Below are 6,000 nucleotides of genomic sequence, written 5' to 3'. Positions count from 1 at the left end.
GGTGGGGCGATTTTAGTAGCTCGTGGACTAAACTCACAATAATATTAGATTCAAAATAAACACTCAAAAAGACAGAGAGCAGTGAAGAGGTTTCTAGATCTAAAAAAAGCTTCAAGGCTAGAAAACAAGGAAATTTCACTGGGAACTTAAACCTAAAAATGCAGTTCCAAAGAAATAATTCCCAACTCACTGTGGTCCAGTTTTCTTTTCACTAGCCAACAGGAAAACAAATACCTAACAGGTGGCAACAGACAGAATGACATTTCTTAACTGACTCCTAGGCTGCCTGTGGAGAGGAAACCCCGCAAGACTTCTGAGAGCCCGCCTTCCCGCCTACACAGCGAGGGGGCGGGGCCCGAGGCCGGGGCGGGGCCCGAGGCCGGGGCGGGGCGAGTTGCTTCCCCCGCCCCTTCCCGCTCCTTTTTCTGCGTGCCCCTCCCACACGCAGTTTGCCTCGGTCCCGACAGGCCCAGCGACTGGGAGAGTCACGTGAGGGTGGGCGGTGGAGGCAGAGGCTGGTCCCAGCTGATTCTTCGTCTCTATGGTTGCCGGAGGTGGGCGGCCTTGACTGAATTGCTGCCGGCCCTCTGCCGTGGACGGGTGAGTGTTGAGCATAGCCTTTTAGGGAGGGCGAAGCGGAGAGGAGAGTGGCGAAACAGCTTTAGGGTCCTGGCCTCCGGGGCCGGCCGTTTGTCAGCCCCGGGAAACCAGCAACTTGTCCGGTCCGGCGGGGTTGGTGTCTTCCCGATGCGCCCAGCTCGGGGTGCTGCTGAGAGAAGTATGTATTCCCGCCAGCTCCGGTCCTCTGCTTCCCTTCACGTCACCCAGCCGCGTCCCTTCTCCTGTCCTGGGAAAACTTTTGTCAGTGCCCGGTTTCCAGCCGTAGAGTCACCTGGCCGCCAGTGTCGCTTTGCTCACGGGCGACCAGCAGACCCGGTAGCCCAGACCGGCTCTCTTGGAATTTGTGGATGTGGCTGGAAGTGGGCGGGGGAGCTTGCAGTTGAATGTTGATAGGAAGAAATATTAATCACCGAATCGGAAAGAAGTGGAAATCGCTGGGGACGGAGGGGAGCAACGCAAAGTGCAGGCTTCTTGGACTGTTCGGCTGTAACCTTTTGCATCGCTTTCGCGTTCTCGTCTGTTTCATATTTTTCGTCTCACATCTCATACTATGTTTTGAGAATGGGCGGGGTGATGTTGACTCTCAGTGTTGGGAAAAGAGGTTAAAACGGACTGCTGTTGAAGTTCTGGTCTCTGTAATCTTACGGTTTCTTACCTTCGCTTCTAGATGGCTAAAAACTGTAGGTATTAAGTTCAACTAGAATAAGCATTTGCAGCTAAGGGGCGAGGGGAAAAGATTTTATCCTCCTTGTGATACCTTGGAAAGATCCATTTTCTTCCTTTTTAAGATAGATGTTCTGTCACTTTTCTGGGTGGCTTCTTTGATAAACATTTATTAAAGCATCCCTTTGGGTCACATGTGAAAGTGATCTGGAGTTTGCAGACGGATTGAAACAGAATTGGTGTTGAATATAGAGTGTAAGTTGAAGTTTCCTAGAACCATGTGACAAGTTAATAAGATGGCAGCATCTTGACAAAAAGGTGTTGGCCACTATGACCGGCCTGGTGTCTCTCTGGTGTGGTGCAGGTCGTGAGCTGGCTGAGTGTTGCCTCTCCTAAAAACTTTATAACCTGTTGCTGCTTGTCTGTGAGAAGGTGACCCTGGGCCTGGGCTCCAGCTATCTTTGTTCCTATTCTTGATTGTCTCCTGAGCTTAAGGAGATCAGGACTAAAGTAATTAACAAAGTTTTTAAAACCTAGTTGTGCCACTTTCAGTCTTTGTGCTTGCTTTTACTTCTTGAGCAGGTTTTCAGTACTTGCTGAACACTATGTTTTCCATATAGATTTGTTTAATGTATCCCTTTTTAAATGAGAATCAGTTTTAAAAATTGTTTTTCTTTACTTATTTGAAAGAGAGACAAGAGAGCCAGCCAGATAGAGAAGACTCCCATCCGCTGGTTCACTGTCTAAGTGCCTGCCCAGGCTGAGGTTGGGATCTGAGAACTCAGTCCAGGTCTCCCATGTGGGCAGCCAGGGCCCAACTACTTAAGCCGCCACCTGCTGCCTCACAGGGTGTGCATTGGCAGGAAGCTGAGCTGGGACTTGAATCTAAAGCACTCTAAAAAGGGGTGCAGATCCAAAGGATGCAAAGGTTTACTCATGGCTTTTATCCCCATGCAAAAGTGAAAATAACTTTTATTCCAGGAGGAAAAGGTGAGTATTTTTAGACAGAAGTCCTGTCTAAGTTATGAGAAATTTGTTAATGCTTTTTGGACGCTAGGTGTTGATACCTGAATGTATTTGAGAAGAAAACACAGGGATAGTATTTGAAAATGTTTTGTATTTCCCATTATGTAAGTAATATATGTGTATCTTTGTTAATGGGAACATTATAGCAAGTATAGCATTGAAAGTTGAAAGCTGAAATCCAGAGCCAGTGCTGTGACAAAGTTGGTAAAGCCATAGCCTGCAGCACTGGCATCCCATATGGATGTTGTTGCAAGTCCTGGCTGCTCCACTTCTGATCCAGCTCCCTGCTGATGTGCCTGGGAAAGTTGAAATCCTATTAAATCTTTTTGCTTCTTACTAGGTAACCCCTACTTCCCTTTGCATATTTGAAATTCAGTGTGGCAAAGTAATGACTCTGGGATCAGACTTCGTGGGAAAGATGGTAGTAATAGCACTAGGCTTACAGTCTACAACCTCAGCAGCCCCGGAAGAAACAGAGCTTCCTTTTTGCTGCTGTTCCAGCCATGTATTGTAAACGGGTCTCATTGGCTTGCTTTAGGTCTTTGCCCATCCTAGAGACAGCCCCTACGATCAGTGATGGAATGGTTTGTTGTCCAGGCATAGGCTTTTTTCCTTACCTTGAAGTTGGGATGTAAGGTAATATGGTTTCAAATCCCATGATTTTTTTTTAAAGATTTATTTATTTGAAAGAGTGAGAGAGGGAAAAATAGAGATCTTCCATCTGCTAAGTCACCCCCTAGATGGCCACAAAGGCCGGGGTTGTGTCAGGCTGAAGCCAAGAGATTAATCTGGGTCACCCACATGGGTGGCAGGGACCCAAGTACTTGGGCCATCTTTTGCTGCTTTTCCCATGTCATTAGCAGGGAGCTGGATCAGAAGTGCAGCAGCCAGGACAGAACTGGCACCCATATGGGATGCTGGCATTGGAGATAGCTGCTCTACCTGCTACACTACAAGGCCAGCCCCAAGCCACATGAATAGCTGACAGATAGTTCCTAAAGGAATATTGACATGTTATTTTCTGGTGAGGTCAGAATGGTAGCTGGACAAAAACAACAGATGTTTACTAAAATGATTTTATATGCATTTGTTTTTTTATTGCTTTCCTATCAAGATATAAATTAACTGTATTTATAATTTTTGTGTTGATTTTTCCTTTTTGAAATATTTGCTTTTGGGGTAGGCATTTGGCATAGTGGTAAAGAATGCCACTTGAGATGCCCATATCCCATATCACTGCCTGGGTTTGAGTTCCACCTCTGCTTCTTTCTAGCTTCCTGCTAACGCAGAACCTGGGAGGCAGTAGATGCTGTCTCAACTACTTGGGTCTCTGCCACCCACGTGGGAGACCCAGATTGAACTTCTGGCTTCTGGCTTTGACTATTGGCAGGCATGTGAGGAGTGAATCAGCCCAGTGCTTCTCTGTCTTTCTCTGTTGCATGCTATCTATCTGCCTTTCAAAAAGAAAAAAAAAATCGGTTAACTTAAAAACTTGAAATTTAAACTCTTTTAATGCATGTATTTGTATTGTTGCATGTATAGTGCCATTCATTGTTCTGGAATATTCAGGTTTTATAAACTTAAATATATTGTGTATTTGGTTAGTTTGTTGAAATTGATTATTGATGTTTTTATTACTGTGAGTGAAACTAACAAATTATAATTTATAAATGGTAAGTAAAAATGTTCTAAATATTTAGATACATGTGGTTGATACAATTGAATGCCTGGTTATTACTTAGAAATCTATTAGCATACAGGGTGGGTATTTGGCACAATGGGTTAAGATGCTGCGTGGGACACATGTCAAATTCTGGCTACTTTGCTTCTGATCCAGTTTATTGCTAATGCACCTGAGAATGCAGCAAAGGATGGCCCAAGTACTTTGATCTCTGCTGTCCATGTGGAAGACCCATATGGATTTCTGGGCTTCTGGCTTTGGCCTGGCCTGGCCAGTATGTTGTAGGCATTTGGAGAATGAACCAGCAAATAGAAGATCTCTCCTTGTTTCTGTTTCCCTCTGTATCAGTCTTTCAAATATGTTTTTAAAAATATTTTCTACCAAATATTTTTTTAAAAATCTATTAGTCTACAAACCACTTTATTTTGAACATTGTATAAGATGCAAATCAGTATAATTGTCACTAATTGCTGTCACTGGGAGTTAACTTTAAAACTGTAGTTAACCTTAATGCCTGTATTTTTTTTTTTTTGGTGTTTGTATCTACATGGCTTATTCTGATGGCTCATTTCGTACATATTTTTAAATTTATTTATTTGAGAGAGTGAGTACACACGCACTTATCTACTGATTTGCTCCCCAAATGCCCACAGTAAATGCTGGGAGCTGGGAAATCAGTCCTGGTCTCCCATGTGGTTGGCAGGAACCCATTACTTGTGTTATCACCACTGTCTCCAAGGGTTTGCATCAGTAGGAAACTATGAATCAAGGGCTGGATCTGGGCATTGAACTGAGACACTGATTTGGGACATCCGTGTCTTAATCACTAGGCTAAACTCCTGTCCCAGTTCATTACTGTCTAAGAGAAAGTATAACTGAAGCACTTGTTTACTCCACTGTCTTGTTTTCAATGGAAAAAAAAAGTTAACAGCTCAATTGAATGGATTTTGAACTCTAATTACTAACATTGATGGCATAGGTGTTAGCTTAGATCAGTAGATCTATGTTCTAGCATCCAACTTTATCATTTCTTAACATTGAACAAATTATTTATTTTTAAAATTTTTATTAATTTTAAAAGATTCCATGTATTTCGTAGGTACGATTCTAAGAAGATAACCATGCTTCACTCCCTTCCACTTTCCCTTCCTCAATCCCCCTCCTTCCTTCCTTCATTTTTTTCTTTAGTTTTTAAAAAAACATAATTTCAATCTACTCTGTAGTCACAGTCTGAATGCAGCACTAAATAATAATCAACACTGAAAAGTATAAAGACCACAGTTCCACTGAGTATTAACAAAGTGAAGCAAGTATAAACAAGAAAATCAAATCACAAGATGTCCACTTCATTCCTATACATTTTTTTTCATTTTATATTAATTGCATATATCAAAGTAAACATGATATTTGTCTTTTTTGGGACTTATTTCACTAAGCCTAATGGTTTTCAGTTGCATCCATATTATTTTTTGCAAAAGACAAGATTTCATTCTTTTTATGGCTGAGTAGTATTCCATAGTGTGTATATACCACATTTTCTTTTTCCAGTCATCTGTTGATGGACATCTGGATTGATTCTATATCTTAAGTATTGTGAACATTGGAGTACAAATAACTTTCATATGCTGATTTGATTTCATTTGGGTAAATTGCCAGGAGTGAGATGACTGTGTCATATTGTAGATCGATTTATACATTTCTGAGGAATTTTCCTACTATCTTCCATAATGGTCATACTAATTTACATTCCTACCAACAGTGTATTAGAATATCTTTTTCCCTAACTCCTTCCTAGCATTTATTATTTTTTTATTCTTGGATGATGGCCTTTTTTGTTTGTTTTTAAAGATTTTTTATTTATTTGAAAGGTAGAGACAGAGAGAGAGAGAGAGAGAGAGAGAGAGAGAGAGAGAGAGGTCTTCCATCTGCTGGTTCACTCCCCAAATGACCGCAATGGCTGGAGCTTGGCTCATCTGAAGCCAGGAGCCAGGAACTTCTTCTGGGTCTCA

General features: G+C 42.1%; 1 protein-coding gene across 6 annotated transcripts in view; it reads left to right on the top strand.

Moving 5' to 3' along the window:
• Positions 1–363: 363 nt before the first annotated feature.
• The window catches only part of MICU1 (mitochondrial calcium uptake 1), a 229,765-nt gene continuing 224,128 nt past the window's right edge, over positions 364–6,000 (top strand). For 2 of the 6 annotated variants that reach the window (XM_002718431.5, XM_051823786.2), the window contains exon 1: positions 364–600. The gene's annotated coding sequence lies outside the window, so the exon portion shown is untranslated. Of the gene's footprint in view, positions 779–6,000 lie in introns of all 6 variants that reach the window. The other 4 variants (XM_070057806.1, XM_051823788.2, XM_070057805.1 and 1 more) reach the window with 2 other exon arrangements.

The sequence above is a fragment of the Oryctolagus cuniculus genome, chromosome 15 (assembly GCF_964237555.1).
Source record: "Oryctolagus cuniculus chromosome 15, mOryCun1.1, whole genome shotgun sequence".
NCBI classification, from domain to species: domain Eukaryota; kingdom Metazoa; phylum Chordata; class Mammalia; order Lagomorpha; family Leporidae; genus Oryctolagus; species Oryctolagus cuniculus.
The sequence above is the reverse complement of the archived record's forward strand: the minus strand, read 5'-3'. Positions and strand labels throughout refer to the sequence as shown.